The sequence below is a fragment of the Magnolia sinica genome, chromosome 8, assembly GCF_029962835.1.
Source record: "Magnolia sinica isolate HGM2019 chromosome 8, MsV1, whole genome shotgun sequence".
Classification (NCBI taxonomy): domain Eukaryota; kingdom Viridiplantae; phylum Streptophyta; class Magnoliopsida; order Magnoliales; family Magnoliaceae; genus Magnolia; species Magnolia sinica.
This window is the reverse complement of record NC_080580.1, coordinates 29,280,611-29,304,196: the sequence shown is the minus strand read 5'-3', so window position 1 is coordinate 29,304,196 and position 23,586 is coordinate 29,280,611. Positions and strand designations below refer to the sequence as shown.

At 38.2% G+C, this 23,586-nt stretch overlaps 1 pseudogene; it reads left to right on the top strand.

Annotated features, from left to right (window-relative positions):
* The first annotated feature begins 1,816 nt into the window (after positions 1 to 1,816).
* LOC131254192 (cytokinin riboside 5'-monophosphate phosphoribohydrolase LOG5-like) lies at positions 1,817 to 3,735 on the top strand (annotated as a pseudogene).
* Positions 3,736 to 23,586: the final 19,851 nt, after the last annotated feature.

Below are 23,586 nucleotides of genomic sequence, written 5' to 3'. Positions count from 1 at the left end.
TAAATAATGAAAAACACCGTTTCAAAAATTTAAAATTTGATCGTTAGCAACATTAAGAACGGTTTCAAACCATTCCTAAAATTTAAAATTACCAGTTGCAATCTTAGGAACGGTTTCAAACCGTTCCTAAGAGTCTGTTCTTAACATCTGAAACTAGATCTGGTATGGAACCGTTGTAGTTGCTATGACTCTTTTAGGAACGGTTTTAAACCGTTCCTAAATGGTTTTAGTGGTACAAAATGATACAATTCTCAGGTTGGCCATGCCATAGGAAACAGTGGTGATAGATGTTTTGGATCTAGCTGATATTTATATTTTACTTTTGGATCTAACTTCATGAACAATATGGAAAATAAACATCGTGTTGCACCCTATGAAGTTTCGACAATGGTGTCATTATCCTCACTAGTTCCTATGGTGTGGCTCACTTAAGCTTTGGCATTGCCTCATTTTTAGACTCATGTTCAAAAATGTGCTTGAAAAATGGATGGACAGTGGCTAAAAAACACATCATGGTGGGCCCGCAAAGCTTTTCTAGTATTGGAGGGGTCGCCACCGAATCCCAATCATGTCCTTCAAGCCCAAATAGAGCCTGCTTCGATGCTGGACCACTATTAAGAAAATTTTAATAAAATTAGCTTGACATGCCTCTGTTGAGAACATGTCCAACCTTCCTCAAACAGGACACCATTGAAATTTATGAAAAGTTATTTGATTGGAAGCTTTCACCTGCACCAAGAGTAAGCTTCCTCTAGTAGTGCCTACATCAACACATTCTAACAAAAAGTAGATCTTCTTTAGCAGGTCTTACATCAATAGTCCAACAAAAAACAACTTACATAGCTTATTCCAATTGAAAATACATGCCCTTTATAGCGATGGGCACGAATATAACAACCACCTCTTTTCTTAATTTCTTTCTTTCTTTCTTTCTTTCTTAATTTCTTTCTTTTCTTATCGCATAATAATTGCATGTCTAGAAATATAATGGTATTTTAACCATCCAATCTTTGTGTAGATCATATTCTTCCTATGAAAAAAATATGGAATTAAGTAAAACTGGTATTTGGTAGATCATAGAATTGTAATTAATGAACCAGATTCACAACTGATATTGGTCACTTGTACACTTCAATGTCATGTGTGAAGGGTGAATATCGATGGACGGGCGTTGATAAAACACATGCATCAATGTGGGGCCAATAGATGTAATGGAATTAAGTTACATCATTTGTTGCCTTGATAGTTTTTGACTTTTTAAGGATGGGATCAAAGGATTGATTGTTTTCCATGCATCAATTTGTTGAATGCTACTTTTGACTCTTTTTTTTTTTCTATGTGTGTAGTATTTTAATCAATTGTGCCTACAAGTGCTTCAACCTTTTGACGCCACTCGTGCTAGGAGTAGACCACATAGAGGATTTGTTTTTGTTTATTTATTTATTTATTCAAGACCATTTTCAATTTATTGTTGTAAATATTATATATATATATATATATTTTATTGTGAAGTAATATAAATTTTGTTTAATATTTAGTTTAAATAATATTGCAACATTTTTATGTTTCAAATATTAAAAAATACAGGTTTCAATTGAATTATATAATAAAAAAATTATTAGCCTACGTTGGGGCCTCTTAAATCTATATAAAGACTTTTACCAGTGCTTTTTACTTTTACCGGCGCTTCATTAAGAAATCCTAGCAGCCACCAAAAGTGTTGGTGAAGTCAAACCGGGCGCCAAAAAGAGTCCATAGTTGGCTTTGCGCCAGCATAAGTTTTGCTGACATATCCCTTTAAGCGCCGGTAAAGGTAATGGCGATGGTTTGGCCTTTACCGGCGGTCAAAAGACTGCCGCTAAATGTCTGTTTTCTTGTAGTGAAATATGCCTTTCTTCTCTTGCTTCTTTCATCTATTTTCATTTTCTTATGATGCTGAAAGATGTTCTTTAATGGCAGATTATAGGAGAAATAGTAAGAGGTGATACCAATGGCCAGCATGCATCAAAGGATGACAGAGATATCCCGCCATTCCGACACTTTTATCGCATTACCAGGTTCTATTCTTCTTCTCTCAATAACCTATTTAATCAAATTCCAAAAGCTTTTAGGTTTTCTTATTTCCTTTCCTATTTCAGGTGGGTGTGGAACCTTAGAACAGCTCTTGGAAGTCATCACCTGGGCTCAATTAGGAATCCATGATAAACCCATAAGAAATCTCTACTAACAGAAAATCACATACACCCAACATAGAAGTACTTGTATCTTAAAGATGGGATATCTGTATGTATGTGTAGGTGGGTCTTCTTAATGTGGACGATTACTGCAACTCCCTTCTCAGTTTCATCCACAAAGTTGTGGATGATGGATTCATCAAGCCCTAGCAGCGCCACATAATTGTGTCCGCATGATGTAGAGCGAGTCATGGACAGTTTCATGGCCAAGATGGGTCAGAAAAGGCCCAGTCGATGATAGAGGTGATCTAGACCATCGGACCTTAAATCCGGCATATCTCACAATCTGGAATGAGTTATCGGAAGTAAAATATATGATTTTGAGGTAGAATGAGCTACTTTAGCCAACCAACCCCTCTATGCTGGGTTATGCAAGCTATATTTGCAAAATACCACCAGATCGACGGTCGTTTCCCTATTTTAATTCTATTTTTACTATAATTAGTAAGTTTTAGTTTGATTATAACTCTTCACCCGTTGGGCTTTAGGAGTTGCGTCTAATGCAAGAAGTGCTTAGAATAATTAGGAGAATAGCTTGGTGAAGCCAAATAGGACACCTACTATTTTTGGCTGAAAATCTTGCGCACTAGTAGACATCACGACCGTTTATTAGTAAGTTTACAATTTACAGTAAGTTGCAAATTCTAGGAGTTTTAGTTGTAGTTTGATTCTGATTTCTCTCCCATTGCTTGGTATCCCTATTTAAAGGGTTGTGAACTCATTTTTTTCATTGATCAATCAAATTACAAATTTTATAGAGTTTATTTCTATTTTTCTTGTTTTTTCCTCGTGGATTCGAAAAGTCTCTTTGAGGAGTCCAGAGAAGCTCCGTGGATTCAGAGTAGTTATCCTTGAGGAAGATGGTGATAGACCTCATCATGTTCACTCCTACATCACCGCACCAAATGCTAAAGAGCTGGTGCATGAGCTAGAGGTTGTGGTGCCCTCGTTTCTATTCCTTTAAAAGGCGTGTTTGGGTCTCATTTGTATTATGTCCTGATTGGATTTTTTATTTTGTTTTGATAGGAATATGACCCTGTCCATGATGGTGTCGAATTGAAGCTGAGATGGGAGATGGAGCAAGTGGGTTCTAATACTTCCTTGCTTGCCGAAATTGCACAGTAGGATTAGGTACCGCCACTGAAACTTAAATATGGTAACCGATTATGACCATCCATCTAGTGGTCCCAAAAAACCTACTTACCAAATAATCCCAACCATCAGGTTTTTTTTTCTCTTTCTTTTTGGACTTTTGACCTCAACTCTTCTTGGTTTTTAATGGTAGGCATTAAATGACCACTTTTTCTTGTGGTCCATGGGAGATTTAAATTTGTTTCATTTTTGGCCCATGTCTTAAAATGAAGTGGCCAAATGGATAGGCAGTGTAGCTATACAACACATACATCTAAGTCCCCACGTTCAGGTCCCTCACACATCACTGATTCTCGGTCACAGCCAAGTACCATCCAAGTCTATCTGTATGTTTTTTACTCTATTATTAAAGGTAGTTCTTTTCTTTTCTTACTTTTGGCAACTTATTCCATCCTTGTTTGGGAGCTTTTCGATGGCAAAGCTACTTTCAGGAAAAATTAGATATCATTCCCCATGTCAATGGGGGAAGGAATGGATGCTACTCTGGCAGAATCTGATGAATTGTTTGCGTTCAACCGCCTATTGTACATGCAGTGTATGTATGTGCCACAATGCTATCTATCCTAGTTGTGAGGCCACACTTTGGGTGTATGCATAAAGGATCAAATGATTCGATGGCTTCGATTGCTATGAGTGTGCCTATTGAATTTGAACGGCTAGCATTTCTGTTAGTCATTTTGCTTGCCAAATCCAATGTAATTTGGAGGTTCGTGTTGACGGTACAGATATGTCACATCTGTAATGGAAGTGGATTGGGTAGTGATACACACCTATACAGTTGTTTACATATTGGATCAAGTTTGTGCCTTAGAGAATCAGATGCTTTTGAGAATACAGAAACAACATTTTTTAGGTTTCAAATATTTAAAAAAATATGGGTTTTAATTGAATTAAAAATTAATGGCCTACACTGCGGATTGCACGGCTTTGAACCCGAGCCTGTCAAATTGTTGTAGCCCTTCGGTACACCTTTGCCAGTGCTTGCATAGATATTTATTGACGTTTTTCCGTCGCTAAAAATCATGCTTTGAAATACTGTTACCGGCGCTTTAACAAACTTTTGCTAGCACTTTTTTTATTTTTATCGGCGCTTTTTCAGTTATTACTGGCAGCCAGCAAAATGCACCCATAAAAGGCGGATGGGCACCGGTAAAAAGTTACTAGAGACAGCAACCGAAAAAGCATAGGGAAAAGTTGATTAGGGTCGGTAAAGGCCTTTGCCGATGCTTTTGACGACCAGCAAAGGCCTTTTTTGTTGTAGTGTATCCACACCATTCATCCATTTTTTTCATATCATGTTGGGGCATGAGCCAAAAAAATGAGCTCAAGTGGACCATACCAGAAAGAAATGGGGACAACGATGTCCACCGTTAGAACCTTCTTAGGGCCCACCATGATGTTTATTTTCCATCCAACCCATTCAGAAGGTCACATGGACCTACATGAAGGAAAAACACAATTTTCAAGTTATTCCAAAACTTATGTGCTCCCCAAGAACTTTTCAATGATAGATGATTTGGTTAGTGCCCCAATTTTGTCAATGATGTGAGATAAGGTGTCTTGAGTCGGTTGGGCCTCAATAGGAAGATAGTGGAGACTAATGATTTGAAGTATCAAAGCTGAAGGCAATAGATAAAGCATGAGCTGCCCTAGTAACCTAGCCCTATACCGTCTTAAGAATTTAAAAAAACCCACCTCTAGTATGGTTGAAATGACAAATATCCAACAATCCTATACCACCAAGCAAGTGCTTACAAATCAAAGAAGAGTGATAATTCAACCACTCTACTTTTGGAGCTGGAACACTTTTACAGTTAATTCAGTAATTAAGTGATTTAATTTGAATGAGGTGTTGTTTGGTAAAACTTAATTTAAGGATTTATCATTATCATTGTCAGTGATTTTGAGAATTCAGATGGTTTAGTAAAAATAAAAGATAGGCACTTAATATAGGTGGGTTTTTTCCTACAACACACATTTCACTTATCACCGGATGTGTTTAGGGTTTAGGGTTTAGGGTTTAGGGTTTAGGGTTTCCTAAACAAATTGCATTGTGATGTGGGAAAGTTTTGTGAGCCCCGCTATGATGTAAGTACTATATCCACACCATTCATCCATTTTTATTTTATTTTTTCATATCATGTTAGGGCATAAGCCAAAAAATGAGGCAGAACCAAAGCTCAAGTAGACCACAACATAAAGTAATGGGGACAATGATGGCCACCGTTATTACCTTCCTAGGGCCCACCATGATGTTTATTTTCCATCCAACCCATTCATAAGGTCACATGTACCTAGATGAAGGGAAAACACAAATATCAAGTTGATCCAAAACTTATGTGGTCCCTAAGAACTTTTCAATGGTAGATGTTCCTATTAGTGCCTCAATTTTGTCAATGACGTGAGATAGGGTCTCTTGAGTAGGTTGAGCCTCCATAGAAAGATATTGAAGACTGAAGGCTCGAAGACTTGAAGTATTAAGGCTGAATACAGTAGATAAAATAAGAGGTGTCTCAGTAAACCTAGTCCTAGACCACCTTAAGAAGAAAAGTAACCCACATCTAGGATGGTTGAAATGAAAAATATCTAGCAATCCTGTACCACCAAACAAGTGCTTACAATTACGAAAAGAATGATAATTCAACCACTCTACTTTCAGAGCTGGAACACATTTACAATGAATTTAGTAATTAAGTGGTTTGATTTGAGTGAGGTGTTATTTGGTAAAATTAATTTAAGGATTTATCATTATCATTTTCAGTGATTTTGAGAATTTGGTTAGTTTGGTAAAAATAAAAGATTAAGCACTTAATGTTAAAATAGACTTAATATATGTATGTTTTTCTTTTCGCAATGCACATTTCACTTATCACTTATCACTGAATGTGATAAGTGATTTTGTTTTTTTATTTTTATTTTTAAATAAAAAAAATGGTTATTGAGAAAATTACCCTTACCAAAATTTTGAAAAAAAATGTTATTACCTTCCTAAAAAATTGCATGGTGTTATGAGAAAGTTCTGTAAGCCCCGCTATGAACAAAAATACTATTACCTTCTTAAAATTTTTAATAGTTGATGTTCCTTTTAGTGTCTTAGTTTTGTCAATGACGTGAGATAGGGTGTCTTGAGTTGGTTGAGCCTTCATAGGAAGACATTGAAGACCAAATATTCAAAAACTTGAAGCATCAAGGGCAAAAACAACATATAAAGCATGGGGTGCCTTATAAACCTAGTCCTAGACCACCTTTGTAATCAAAATAACCCACCTCTAAATGATTCATCCCATAAGTAAATATTTGACTTATCTAAACAAAGCCTTAAACACTTGATGAATATGATAATTTAGGTTTTTAAGAGGTGCAAAGCTGTTGTAAAACTTATTTCTCAAATAGTAGTTCTTGAGTAGATCTCGATCCTACTGACATGCTGTTGATGGGACTCAATAGAATCAAAAACCAGTTCGATACAATCAAAGAAATAGTCCAACAACTAAATAGAAAATTTTTGAAGTTTCTCGATGGGATCGAAAGAGCTTCAATCATATTGAATGACCTTTCGATCCTATCGAATGATTCATTAACTAGCTATTTTATAGTTGTTGGAAACTTTTTTTTTTTTTTTTTTTAATAAACCGGGCATTTGGTTCTTGAACATTTTAATGGGTTTTTTGTGCAAATGAATTGGTTTAGGTGTTTTCCTTTGAATATCCCTCTTCTAGACTTTATAACAAAGATATGTAAGTCATATTTCCTATGATTTATCACTTAAATGAGCATTCCAAGCTCCATTTGAAGATGAATTTGATCTCTTCCATATTCTAGAAATTAGACACTAAATATATAGGCAAATCCTTGTCTAAATTCTTTAGAATACTCATATAGGTGAATCCCTGCTAAGAATTAATTAAGACCTTAGTTGTAAGAGATTCAGCCCAACTCCCACCACCTTGGTCAACTTATTAGAACATCATATGCATGATGGTTGATCGTGGGATCTGAAGCATCCGCATTAATGATCGTAGGAGTAATTGAGAAGCTTATTGAAGCACGGGAAAGCATTGATCAAGCATCTCAAGCAAGGTATTTCAACATGGCCTAATTTAACAAGTTGTCAATTGTAGAGTCTATACACTCATTCATTGCATAGGATTAAGTTAAAGTTTATAACTTAAACTCGAATAGGTTCTTGTGTAGGACCTACGCTCTTGTGTAGGTCTGAATTCACCAGACATCAGTGCGTATCTGTTAATCTCCATAGGAAGCCTTTGGCAGGAGTGTATGTAGAGCCTTGGATTATGACCGTTAGTAGTTGTTGGTTAGCTGATAAAAAACCAAGCCTCTGCAGGAGCCACATACATGGGTGAAAATGTGTTCATTCAACACAGGAGTGTACGTGTAGGTTAGTGGTTAGCGTAGGAGAAACCATTATCATTCTACCCATCAACATAATTCTTCCTCGATAGCTTTTAGCCGTCAGAAGGGCCTTCAGGAAAGGGGGCATTGGTGTTGCTCACTGACGGTTTAAAGTTGTTAGCATCACTGGCCATAACCATTGGTATTGGCCGTTGGTAATGTGAATGGCCTTAAATCATCGATGACTTGTTGTCATTTCCTTATTTGCCAACAGCCCATCTAACCAACGACGACAGTTAAAAGCCATTAGCATTTCTCATTAAGAAAAAACTTCCAAATTATTTGATACAAACGTCCTTTTACTTGTAAAACAATCTTTAATAGAAACCTATTTCACATAATTCTACAGAAATTTGTAGTGGAAATCATTCCTGATAGTGTTGTTGATGATTCGCTTGAGTGCCTTAAGTTTACCCATGATTCTGATTCCTACCATATGTAAAACACAAGTGGGAGGAATCAAGAATTTGCATGAATATGAATATGATGCTTCTCAACGGCTAGATTCAGACAAACCTTCTTTTGACAATGAAAGAAGTCAGATTGTTAAGAAGAGGGTTGCCTTGAATTAGTTCTGCTTCTTTGACCTTCAACTCCTCTTCCTTCTTTTGTCGTTCCTACAGTTACTTGGAAAAAAAAACATTAAAAAATAGTTGATATCCAGCAAGCCACACCAATGCAAGGTCAATGCATCATATGTTGGGGACTCATGGAAACACAAAGTTGAATCAATCAAAGTAATCGCAATCGCACATCCATATCCAACAAAGAACAATCCAAATTTACATGAAAAAACCCTTGCAGGAAAAAACCATCGCACAAAGCAAGAATGCTCTATGAATAACAAACATACATGAGATGGAACCTTATCGATCAAAGCCTCAAGAAGAAAACCCTAGCTTTTCTTATCTCTAAAACCCTCTTAACCCTTAAGCATGTTTTTCTCCTTACCCTAATCTTATTTACACCCTCCTATTTAAGTAATAATATAAATAGAAAAAAATTATGTAAAGCCATGCAAACTGTGAAAGACATCGATCTATCAGCTTGGCTGATTGAAATCCTTTGGCATGTTGAGTTGACCTGTCGGCTCGACTGGTCGAAATCCTTTAACCTGTCGACCAAAGTGTTCGACATTTCAAAAACACCAAAAACTGTCCAAAGATTTTTGCCCAAAAAATGATTTAATTTAAAGCATCTAATTTTCAACAATCTTCACGATGACTTTAATCTTCATGCTGCGACACGCCATGCTCGAACCACCATATCTACTTTGTCTCTTAGTTCCACAATCAATGCTTCTCATATACACTCTATCTTCCATTTACGCCTTTGCCAAGCCTAGAGAAGTGTTCACAACCCCAAGTGTAGGGTTACGATGTAGTAATAATCTCGGTAAGACTAAGGTCGAATCCACAAGGACTGAACCTTATACGTAATCTGAAAGTAACTAGAACTAGAACTAGAAGATGTAATCCAAATCTGAAAAAGTTAAGAGAATAATTGTAAAGTATGCAACTAAAACTTGTAAAATTCAAAGGTAGGAAATTAGGGTGCCAAGGATCCACTTGTAGCAATTGGGAAGTTACCTTGCATGATTCAAGGACACAACTGGAATCAGAGTCCTATCTTATCCAATTGGTAAGAAGAGATTTGTCAGATCTCTGAACTTCTCATGGATCTAATCATCAAAGGATAAGAGTGGTGAAGATTTGGAAGTGATTCCATCACCTAACCATGCCCAGGAGACAAGGCAAACGACAACAATTTACCAAACCCACAACCAATCATAAGAAATTTGTGAAAGTTAGGAAGGATTCCGTCACCCTACCATGCCCAAGGGACGATGGTGAACAACAGGATTGCCTAATTTCACAATCTCAATTTAGGAAAAAGAAGATATTCAAAGCAATCACAGATCCATTGTAATTTGAGTCACAACAAACCATTAAATACTAAAAATATTCCTTATAATCAAACTAGAATCTAAGAGAGTTCAATAAAATATGAATCAAAACAAAGCAACTATCCTAATCACGCTACAAGCTTCACCTCTTAGCCCTAGTTAAGAGGTTTAGCTCATCATAGCCATGATCAAACTAAAATCTCTTAAAAAGAAAGTATTAAAGAAGAAAAGCTAAAGAAGAAAGAAGGAGAAGAAAACTCCTGGTCGTCTCCACTCTCTCTCTCTCTCTCTCACCTTTGATTCTCCATGTCAGATGGATGATTTTCTCTCTCTCTCTTCACCTTTTATACAGCATGAAGGGCAGTTGGCTAGGAGTCGTTGGAGTGCGTAAGGAGAGAAGTACGCACTCCCTTTACACAGTAAAAGAAGAAAAGTACAAACCAAGTCGCATTTGGAGGAGATTTTAGGATAGAGAAGATCTGGACACATCATCTGTCCCGTTCAGTCTCCTTGGTGGTCGTCGGTTGCCCCATGGGAAGAATTTGGACAATCCAAATCACATATCCGGTCATGATCTTGATTGCAGAATGGACCACGGAGGCTGGCGGCGTTCGGACGCTACTCTTCTTGCACACGTACATGCGCTAGGATGCTCGGTGGGCCCCACGGTGATGTTTTCGGAGAAATCCACCCCATCTATCAGCTTCGTGGCAACATTTCAGTCAGGAATGGACACTTTTGCTTAAGTTTAGTGCGGCCCACTGTATCAAATCACACTGTCGTTCATATTGTGTTCGATGGTAATCTTCGCATGTGTACGTGCATGGGAGTAAAAGGTCACCTTGGCTATGGTGGTCCCCACTCCCTGGATTGAATGGATAGTTCAGATCATCAATTTGATCAATGGTGGTGGGCCACCACACATCCTAGCAGACGTCAGTCCGTTGGCTGCGTAAGACATCGGGTCAACCCAACTTTGACTAGGCGTCCTGGTCCGGGGCGGTGCGTGTGTACACCTGCTGTGTACATGCACCAATGTACGTGGGGTCCACTTTGATGTTCATGAGAAATCTACTCCGTTCATTCACTTCTCCATTTAATTTAAGGGGTTGAAATCAAAATTGACACTTATCTAGATATCAGGTGGGCCCCAAATCGGTGATTTATTGTCTAATTTGTCTGTTAGACCACTTCCACAAAGATCCAATGGCTGAAATTTTACGTGGATGGTTACTTTATGATTCTCAGGCAAGATATAAAGTTTTGAGCTAAAAGGATGGTGAGAACCCTATGATCTTGCATTAAGGACGATTTTCAAGCCCCTTTAACTTTAATCACTTGATTTTCTCAGATTTTTGGCATATGAATTCTTTGATCTCGGTCCCCTAAGATCCATCCCTTGCCTTAGTGATTTTTGAGCATCAAATTCATGCCTTTAATACCCTTTTCAGTCCAAGCTCTTAAATTCACCTTACAATAAAAACATGATTAAAATAAAACATTAAACATTATCATGTTCGTAAAACCATGTGATAACTGGGGTCTAATATACAATATTTGACCCTTAACAAGAAGTTATAGAGAATTTAAACTTCTCTGTAGGAACCACCTTAGTATGTATGTTAACCGAATTTACGCTTATGTGGATCTTCTCTAAAGACACCTCCTTTCTCAAGCACTTGTTGGATAAAATAACAATGCGCATCAATGTGTTTAGTATGTGAGTGATAAAAAGAATTTTTAGCTAAATCGATTGTACTTTCGCTGTCACAATTGTCTGACACAGTGTCCTATTGAATCCCCAACTGATTTATCGTCCCCCTTAACCAACACCTTCCTTGAATGCTTCTATCACCTCCATATTCTCAATTTCGGTTGTGGAAAGAGCCACCATAGATTGAAGCTTCGACATCTAACTGATTGATCCACCCGCTAGCACAAATGAGTAATCATAGGTAGACCTTCTATTATCCATATTTCTCATTTAATCTGAATCCACATACCCAACTAGCTTGGCCCATAATCTTTTAATTGATAAGACGTAATCCTACGTACCGCGAATATATCGAAGTAGCCATTTTACCGCCCCCTAGTGTTGCTTGTTTCGGTTAGACATGTATCTTCTAACAACATGCACTGCATGTTAAGTATATGGTTTAATACAGACTATAACATACATCAAGCTGCCAACCACACTTGAATAATGACCTTGGACAAATCTACAAAGAAGCATAATTAATGGTGGGGGGCCCAACAGTTTGGGTTAACTCACTAAAGTTAGATGGGTAACACTAGGAGGACCCAAATAGATGAGAATGGGCCTAACAAAGGGCCCTAGGGAGGTTCACAACGTGTATATTTAACCACCATTGTCCCCTAGAGAGCGTTCCATTCTGAAATCTAACATACAATGGGGCCCATGGCCTGAATACTACTTAAGGACAAGAATGGGCAACACACATAACATTCCATATATCATGGTGGGCTTCAAGAAAAGGCCCAAGGCCCATATACATCAAGATGGGCTATAATATGGGGTAACCCATGGCCCAAAAATATCATGGCCAAAGAAAACATACAATACATACATTATGGTGGAATCACACATCACAATTGGGCCTCATCACATAGGCCTCATATGCACCACAATGAGCCTCATCACAAGGGCCTCATACACATCATAATGGGCCTCATACAAGGGCCTCACATACATCACATTGGGCCTCATCACATGGGTCTCACATACATTATATTGGGCCTCATCACATGGGCCTCGTACACATCACGATTGGGCCTCATGAAACAACCCATGATTTAGGCACAATGAGAGGATGGTGTGTGTGACATATACATCATAGTGGGCCTTATGGGGCAGCTCATGATCCAGCAAAATAGATGGTCAACATGTGTAACATATACATCAAGGTGGGCCTCACAGGTCAGCCCTATGGTCCAAAAAAATAGATGGATAGTGCGCTTACAATACACACGTTAAGTTGAGCCTTATACATCACAAAATGGGCCCCACCAGTTGGACAGGGAGGATAGCAACGTGGGCCGTCTTACTGAACGGTCAGCCCACTGTTGCTAGCCCTGTTGAGCATTAAACAGATGGACCGTCTGGATGAGACACATACATATGGTGGGTCCCATGTCCTATCGACAGTGAGGATACAACACTTACATCACATCTGGACCCTACAGCTTCTGGACAGATGGTCTAGCAGCATCCCACATGTTCGACGGTATGGATTAAAACACTTGCATCACGGTGGATCCCACCATCCCTTGCTGGACAGTGTGAATGCCACACGTGCAGAGGGTCCCACGTCCAGAGATGGCTGACATGGATAGAACACATTCACCATGGTGCATCCAGCACTGTCCCAACATCTGGATGGTGTGGATGTACTTCAAGGTGGGGTCCACACGTCAGTGGTCCACCCTTACTCCCATCAAACTCAAGCTGAGAAAATGAAGGTTAAACTCTACTCAAACAATCAGCAACATGGGCCTAAAAATCTGGACAACAAGATATTGCTGCTTGGTGTAGCCCATAGGTTGTTAGATAGCAAGAAAATTCATCACATAGATTAAGATAGGGCCACCTAGATGGGCGCCACACCCCCAGACCAAGCTTGTGTTTGAATCAAACCTTGCATGCAACATAAGACAGCAAGGTGGGCCAACCTGCGTCCAGATTTTCGGACAGCAAGACCGTCCCACCCTGCTGGATGGTCTGGATGTGCTGAGCACATCCGGTGGGCCATGTCCATCAGGGAAAAAAAGAGAGAAGTAGAGAGAGAGAGAGAGAGAAAGATCGGCCAAAGGGAGGGGCTCTGCCACTATGAGCCGCTTAAAAGATCCAAACCATACATTGTGATCATCACATGGATCTCATGCATGCATGGGCCCTACATCAGAAAAATCTGAGGTGGGGATGCCATCCCCACCATGAAATCAGGGTTTAGATGACCCATTAAGGTCATGGATTTAAATGAAACATCATGATGGGGTCCATGGAGAATGGCCTCATCATGGCTCATGCATGCAACAAGGGTGGGACATTGGCCACACCCAAGGGGTCAAGTAGGATCTCCACCATTGATTGGTGGGTCCTACATGCCCCCATGTAAGAAAAGCAAAGATCTAAGGAAGAAAATAGAAGATCTACTCCTAGACATGGCACCCACTTCAAATCTCCTCCTTCTTCCACCCTTAGGTTCTATTGCTCCAAACGAAAGGATTTAATGGTTGTGATGGGTCATGGATGGTTAGATTAGGAGGAATAAGCTTGTAAAAGGGCTGAATTTTTTGGGATGGGTTTCTCTCTAATGGTGGGATGTCCAAGCCCCTCTCTAGCCAGGAATGAGGAAGAAAGGGAGGGAAAGAGAGAGATGTAAGAGTGGAATGATTGCTTGTATAAGAGTATCATTACATATGTAAGAGGTGTAAGAGCATGGGGAAGAGAAAGAGCATGCTTGGAATGATTACATGTAAGAGGCATGGGTGGTGATGTCATCATCATGATTATTTGTAGAGATCCTACTTTAACTGGAATCTTATGGCCTAGCAATACGCAGTCGGTGGCCAAGATTATACGTGGGTCATATCTCCTAGTCTAGGCGTCGCATTGGTACACGAGACGCGGCGTTGGAACTAATGCAATGATACGATCACAATGGCATGGGTCTCAGGTTAAGTCGACTCGAGTTCACAGGATACAACTTGAGGTCACTCACAAATGCTATCTATAGGTCGCGGGTCACCGAAAAGGAATGGTATTAGGACACAGGCCTTACAGGACTAGTTGAAGGACTGTCCATCCATCGTTGTGTCAAAAAACACCTAAGATCTTTTGAATTGGCTGAGAACATGGCTGAGAACCAACCCATCAGCGTACTAAAGAACAATAGGATGAGAATGAAGTGCACAATGGTCCTCTAGCCAAAACCTTACATGATTATCTGCAACCAGATAGGACGAGCACCCATTCTTGCATAAATTTTTTTTATATAATGCAGGAAACATAGGCTTTAAACTAGGAGTAATCTAACTACTTCCAAAATTTTATGGACTAGATTCTGAAAGTCCATACCTATATCTCAAGGAGTTTAATGAGATCATAGCCACCCTACACTCAACAATGTGTCAGATGATACCCTAAGACCAAAATTATTCCCCTTTTTCATTGAAGGCGAAGGACAAATCATCGCTTCACTCCTTAAGGTTGAGATCGATTGGGACATTGGTTGAGATGACTTGAGAGTTCCTTAAAAAGTTCTTCCCGTTTCATAAGACAAGCACTCTTAGAAGGGCCACTATTAACTTTTCTCAAAAAAATGGAAGAAACCTTCTTCCAATACTAGGAAAGGTTTAAGGAACTTTTATATGCTTGCTCACATTATGGCTACAACATTTTATAAGTAATAAGCTTTTTCTATGAAAGATTGACTTCACCCATGCACCAATTTATAGAGATGATGTGCAATGGAGAGTTCATGAATAAGTATCCCAAGGATGCGTGGACTACTTTGATATGTTGGATGAAAATGCACAATCTTAGGATACTTTAGCCAAGTTGAACCATCCTAAGTCAAATCAATCTAAGGAAAAAGGAAGGAATGTACATATTAAGGGAAGAAAATGATGTCAATGCTAGGGTAGCTAGCCTCACGAAAAGAGTCAAGGCCATGGAATTGAAGAAGGTGGAGACAGTAAAACCAGAGGAGACCCTTGAAACTGTTTACAGTAATTGCCCAACTAACATGCACTTGACGCAGGAATGTCCTACAATTCCTGTGTTCTAAGAGTTGTTTAATGAGCAATCTAATGCATGAACAAGTATCGAAGGCCTTTCAATGCTCCGATTTCAAACACGTACAATTCTAGTGGGAGGACCCATCCGAAACTCAGTTAGAGGAATAGACCAAAGGCTAATGCTGATAAGAATAATCAAGGGCCTCTTTCTTTGATCCTTATCCTAAGAGGATCCAGATTGAAGGTGGAATGATTAAGAGTAATTTGATCAGAGTGCTATGCAAGCATTTCAGGTTATTAAAATATCATTAGGAATATTTGCATGATCTATTCAATGATTAGAGTCACAACTAACGGTTAGGGAGAAGGGGACTCTTCCCGCCCAACCTCTGCCTAACCCAAAACATAAAGGTGAAATAATTAACCCTTGCTCTTCCACCTAACATGTGTAACAAGAAAAGGCTATTACCACTCTTAGAGTTGGAAAAGCAATTGATAAAAGCATCCCAACAAGGGTCGAGAAGCCTAATGACTCGGAAGAATTTAAGGGAGATGGTGAACCTAACAACACTCCACACGAGAAAGAATTGGAAAAAGAGTATAAGCCTGTGGCTCTATTCACACAACGGTTGATCTCACCCAAACCTCTACCCAACACTCAGGATATCCTAGAGGTTCTTAAATAGCTAAAAATCAATACCCCTTTGTTGGATGCCATTAAACAAAAGCTATCATATGCCAAATTACTTAAGGACCTTTGTATAGTTAAGAGATGGCACAACATTCAGAAAAAGACATTCTCGATAGAGAAAGTGAGTTCCATCATCAAACAGGATGTGCCCTAAAAATACAAAGATCTCGATAGCCCAACCATCTTATGCATGATTGGGAACCACCGGATTGAGCATGGATTACTTGATTTGGGGGCAAGTGTAAGTCTGATTTCCTATTCAGTTTACGAACAACTTGGTCTACGTAAATTATATCCCACCAAGACCACACTCTAACTAGCCGATCATTCGATTCGTATATCAAGAAAGATGATAAATGACATGCTTGTCTAAGTTGACAAATTCTACTAACTAGTAGACTTTATTATTTTGGGCATGCCACTAATTGTTGATGCTAGCACTCAGATTCTTGTCACCATTAACCGCCCATTCCTAGCCACACCAAATGTCATTCAATTGTAAGAATGAGATCATGAAGTTGTCCTTGGAAATATGATACTTGAGCTGAATGTGTTCAATATGTACAAACAATAAGAGGATAATGATAAGGTTCATGAAATTAGCCTGATTAACTCATTAATGGAAAATAAGTCTCTTTTAACTTTGTACTCTGACACTTTAGAGGAATGCATGACCCACTCCACTAACCTTGATGATGATATGATTTGGGAGGTGGATGCCTTACATGATGTGATGCCGGCACTTGAAATTAACCAGTGTAGGCCTGAATTTGAACCATTACCTTGATTGACTCAAAGCATTTATTGTTTAGTGTCAAGGCACCGAAGATTGACCTAAAAATTTTGCTTGCTAATTTGAAATACACATATTTGGGCTAAGATGAGACATATTTAGTGGTGATTTCTTCCATTTGAATAAGGAATATGAGAGTAATTTGATTTCTACTCTCAAGGAGCATAAGGGAGCTCTTGGATAAACTATTACGGTTTTCATGAGAATTGACTCTCTGATTTGTACCTACCGCATTTACCTCGAAAATAATATAAAAACATTAAGATAACCTGTAACATCTCAAAAAAATCCATACAAGAAACCGTGTACCACCCCAGGCAGAAATCACTAAAGACCGTATTCTGTGGAAATTAAACGAAAATTTATTTAAGTACTAAACTAAATTAATCGGTGGATTAGCTTGAACCACTATCTATACAAACAACATGACCCAAAACCATCAAAATCGCTAAGTCAACATTACTTAAAAACCTAGGACAAATCCCAAAAGCCGGTTGCTCTCGGGAGCACATTGAAACTCCGTATCAGACCTGGACTACACATTAAAAGTTCGATTACCGCGAAACTATAAGGTTATGACCGTCCTACTGGGCTTGACAACCATCACGGGAATCAAGCCTAAATAGTATCTAGAAACGTACAACTTGAGCCCTGAGTGAAGTGTGTGAGAAATGCAAATATCTTTTGAAAACATAATGAAACTTAAGTAAATTGGGCCGTTCTCTTATGGGCGAAATTGAAGATTTTCGACTGTCAGTTTCTATCCAAACTTCACCCATGGATCAGGGGAATTTTCCTGTACATATATATATATACTTGTGGCCCTGATCGAGTGACAATGACCGTTGATCTGATACAGGTCCTTCATGGCCGATCCGCTTATCCAATCACGTTGAAAACACATCTTGGCATAGATCCATGGTCAAGGAACTTACCCTATGCCGTAAGTGAGTAATGGACCTCCATATGAGTCCTGTTTACCCGAAATAGGCACCCTTTGGCTATAACCTAAGTATACCATGCCCCTAGGGCCATTGACATAGTTCTAGGCCGATATAATGCCATTAAACCACCCCACCCCTCTATCATACGAATTTGCTCCAAACCCTAAGAGAGAGAAGAGAGAAAAGAAGAGAAAAGAGTGAGTAGAGGAGAGAAAGTTTGGGAGATCGTGGTAGTGTCTCTCTCTCACGACTACACGCACTAGATCACCTTTCCACATCACTACACGACCCATTTCGGCTATGATTTGGGTAAGACAACCTAACCCTAATCTGATTTAGGGATCCAGATTGAGTAATCGACGAAATAGCTAACCTATTTCATGATTTAGGTACCTGTTATTCCATTTTTGGGATCGTATAGTTGGAACTGAGTTCGAATCGAGTATTCCGATGAAAGGTGCAGACTATAAATATTTAGGTTATGGTTTTCAAGGCTTTCAATGTCAGCAATGATTTATGTCTGACTTGATTGCTGCCATATGATCTTAGTTACGACATTTTTCATAAATTATACATGTGTGAACTATGTTAAATATAAGATGCATTCTATGTGTTTGTTGAAATGTTTGAATGAGTGTTAAATCCTGTTTTGTGCTTATCATGATTTCTAATCGAAGATCTATGCATGTTATATGCTTTATAATCGATGTTGAGTAAGGAATTACTATAATTCATGTCGTAACTAATCTAGTCTACGTATTAGGTAATGTGTAGTCTAAGTGTTTGATAAAATGTCTAAATGAGAAAATTGTTGATGAATTGTATTTAATAAGGGTATTGAGATAGGATTCTCAATTACCTTATCTATATGTATAGTTTCCTTCATGTAATCTTAATTTCAATTATGTAATTTATGGATGAAATGCAAACATTTGGTAACATGTTCAATGTGTTCGATGAAATGCTCAAATGAGAGTTGTATTTAAAATGTTTGTTAAATGCCGATATGCTTATCACATGTATCTATTTATTATATCTGAGTACTACAATGTAGTCCAGGCAATCGGTAATAATTCCCGTTTAGGTGGCCGAATTAGTCTTGCCACATTTGATACATTCGGTGAATCCGGGTCATACGATAATTGTCGACAGTGGTTAGGCCACGTGGAGTGCTTATGCACTCGATGTCGATTAATGCAGTGTGCGCTCGTACCAATTGAACTTATCTAATAAACTGACTGACCTATTATGTATTTATCATGTATGGACGCTATTACTTGAATCTAAGGTACCACTTACTAATGTAAAAGCCCGTTTCAACCATGGTACCACGATCCGCTAAAACTCATGAGCTGGGCATGGTGATATGGGACATCGTGGTCGAGCTGTTGGCTTACGCTAGGGTGACGAGTCTCCCCGTAGTGACCAGTGAGTAACCCAAACTCGTTAACCGAATATAGTGGTATGGGACACTGTATTTGAGATGTCGATCTACGTTCAGATGACGAGCCTCCTATAGTGACCTCGAGTATAAACACTTAAATTTGCCTATCCACTGCTTTCATTAGGGGTGATGGCCTACAACTTGCCTATTGTATGTGATGAACTAGGATTGACGACCCTAGATGGATCCTTCAGTTTGAGTTAATGATATAAAGGGAGGTACCTTAGCTTCCTGAATCTGCTGTATGAATAAGCCTAATTAAATACTTAGCTAACACGACAATGCACTGCATTGCATGTGCTTTGGTGTGGAAGGGCACGTTTGGGGAGTTTGTCATGCGTGAATGGTTGACGGAGTCGCTTGTGAGGGAGGTTCATACGAGGGCATGCATCATTACAGCATACCATCCTTATATTAACAAGATTTCTTAGGATATGATTGTTGTACTGCTTTATCATTACTGCTTGACTAAATTGATAACATGTTAACCTTTGCCTTATAGTACCACTGAGTTGATCACTCACTCCCACTCTGGGACAGTGTTTTAAAACACCAACCAAACTCTGTTGTAGATGCAGGTGATGATGGAGTCTATGCAGCTGAAATGAACTTCATAGATGAGGAGGAGGAATTCTCTTATGTTCAGCTATCAGGCGGGTCTTCGTAGACCTTGTGCTGATTCGATGGGATTATAGGGCTACGTGGATTAGTTGGACATTTACATTTTGATATTTTGTAAATTTGTAAATAATACATGTATATATTCAGCCCAGTAACATACTCATACTCTGAAGATTGTGAAACACTTATATACTTTATATATCTACCTCAATCTTCCGCTTGCTTAATTACATTAACTCTGGACTATGATATGCTGATTTAATATAATCCCTCTTATATTTAATGCACTAATATGGATAACATTTAAACATCATTATCTATGTTGCATAAGTGATGTGTTAGATCTCGAGAGTTGAGCTTTGTTCGACCCTCGAAATCTGGGGCGTTACACAACCACAATGTCGTTTAAATCCAAACATGAAAGACATGATTAAGGATGAGGTGTTAAAGATATTGTTTATGGGTTTTATATACTCTACATCCAAGAGCCAATGGGTCTGTCCAACTCAGGTGGTGGCTAAGAAGTTCGAGATTACTATCATAGCCAATGCGAAAAATGAACTCGTGCCAACTAGAGTTACTACTAGTTGGAGAATGTGCATTGACTACAAGAAGTTGAATACTGTCTCGAGGAAGGACCACTTCTTCCCTTTTCCCTTTATTGATCAAATTTTGGAAAGGTCGTTAGTCCTTGTATTGACAACCACAAGTGTAAGGCAACAATATAGTAATAACTCGATGAGACTAAGGTCGTACCCACAGTAACTTGCTATTGTGCAATTTCTCGAATACATTAGAATTAGTACTAGAATCTAAACTGAATTAAAATCTTAGTTTAAAGAGTAATTATGGAATAAACTATCAGAGATAAAACACTATAGTGCTAATAATCTACTTATAGCTTCCTTAATGTTTATTTACTTGATTTAATTAGATCACACAACTGGAATCGAAGTCCTATCCTATCCAGCCAAATAATAAAGTAGTTAAATCACCATTCATACTCTTCAAAATAAATAAAACTTTCATTGAATTAGTTCCCTCATAAACCATCAATGACTTGATTGTAGTATATTCAAAGAATCTATCGTACTCAGAGTCGATGCTAAATCAATGGATTTTACAGATCAATCCCTTATAAAACAGGTAAGAAAATATTTATAGTCTCTATAAGCATCCAAAGTGCACAGAGTCGATAATGGATCAAAATAATCTGAAAATACTTCTTCATTCAAACTAAATATCAATGAATTGTTCAACATGAAAACCAAATAACTTAAATCAAAGTAAATTAAACATTAAAAAGAACTACAAGCTTCAACCCTTAGCTCTAGTTAAGAGATTAGCCAACCATGGACATGATTGAACTAAAACTCAAGCAGAAAAACATAAAACTAACTAAAATCAAAGGATTAAAGAGGAAGGAGGACTCCTTGAAGCTCCACAACTCCTTGCTTTACTACTACCTAAATTTGTGATTAGAAGATCCTAAAACATCCATTTATATAGCCTTCAATCGTACCAACTTCAAAACTGACTTGAATTTATACACCTTTTGCACCTTTGATGGCATTAAACTCCCATTAAAGTGTCCAGATAAAATCAAGAAACTGTCTAGTAACAAACTTCGATGACATCAAACTCCCATCGAATGTGTCATCGATGCCATTGAAGGGTCGATTCTGCACTTCTGATTTTATGCACTTTGACTTCTCATTTTTCTTTCTTCCTTCCTTGGTTTCCTTGCATCTTCTACTCTTCAATTCTTCAATCTTGACCTCCATGGATCCAATCCTCCATTTGGTTATCCTTTGAGCATTAAGTCATTACTTTAAGCATCATTTTCTCCTAAGCTCTTAAAATCACCTCATAAGAGAAAATGTTAGTAATTAGATTAATTAAGCGCATCCATGTTCATAAGACCAAAGTATAATAAGGGGAAAATATACAATATTTCAATATCAACAGTCATTCCTACTATTTTTTCTAGACGGGTATTTGGGCCACAATCAGATTGAGATAGCCTCTGAAGATCAAGAGAAGACCATATTTACATGCCCCTTTGGTACCTTTGCTTACCAAAGGATGTCATTCAAATTGTGTAATGCTCCCGCCACATTTCAATGATGCATGTCAAGTATTTTTTTTTAATCTAGTCGAGCAATTTTTGAAAGTGTTCATGGATGACTTCACCATTTGTGGAAGTACATTTGACGAGTGCCTCTAGCAATTAGAATTGATGTTGAAAAGATGTGAAGAAAAGAACCTTGTGCTGATTGGGAAAAATGTCACTTTATGGTTCAGAAGGAAATAGTCCTTTGACACATCGTATCGTCAAATGGAATTGGGATGGATAAAGCCAAAATTGACTTAATCTCTAACCTACCATTACCCAAGAGCATATGTAACATGCAATCTTTTTTAAGACACATTGAATTTTACTGAAGGTTCATAAAGGACTTTAGCCTTATCTATTGTCCTTTGCGTAACTTTCTTCAAAAAGAAACTCCTTTCGAATGGAGCAAGGAATTGCAAAAAGCTTTCACCAAGCTCAAAAGTATGTTGACAAGTACCCCCATCATGCAACCACCTGATTGGAGTGTCCCTTTTGAAATCATGCACGACATAAGTGATAATGCAATTGGGGTGGTGCTAGGCCAAAGAAAAGAGAAGAAGCCATATATCATTTATTCTGCAAGTAGAACTCTAAACCTTTCCCAGCTGAACTACTCCACTACAAAAAAGGAACTCTTAGTTATAGTATTTGCCATGGACAAGTTTAGGTCTTATTTGATCAAATCCAAGATGATTATCTTTACTGACCACACGATGCTGAAGTATCTTCCTTTCAAGAAGGATGCTAAGCCCCGTTTGTTGAGACGGATTCTTCTACTCTAAGAGTTTGATTTAAAAATTTGTGATAAGAAAGGAGTAGAAAATGTAGTGGCTAACCATCTCTCTCAGCTTGTTGTATCTGATTTCACGGATATAACACTCATTAATGAAATTTTCCCTAATAAACAACTCTTCAAAGTCTCCAAATTATCTTGGTATGCTGACATTGCTAATTATCTTACTATAGGTACTATTCCCACTCATTGGACTGTGAAAGTCGAAAAGAAATTCTTCACTGAGGTATGCAAGTTCTTCTAGAATGATCCTTATCTCTTTAAATATTATCCAAATCAAATTATAAGGAGATGTGTTCTAGACCACGAGTAAAATAGTATGGTAAAACGTATTAACGGGACTCTCCTGAAGAGAGCCTGGAATATGTTGAGTAATCCTGTGTTGGGCAAAGAACTATAGACTTAAGCCGTCAATACGGCTTATTAGTTTGTGAATCAGTCCCCGTTTATAACCATATATTATAAAAATTTAGAAAAAGTTTGGAGTAGTCAGAATGTAGATAACTTAGGGCTGTGAGTATTTGGTTATGATGCTTACTTTAATGTACCATCAGTTGAGAGAGATAAACTAGACCAAAGGGCAAAAAAGTGTACCTTTATGGGTTATGGTGATGGTGTGAAAGGATATAGGCTATACAACTAGGTTACACGGAAGATCATGATTAACCATGATGTTAGGTGTAATAAGGATTCCTTGTTCCGCAAGGATGAACACAAGA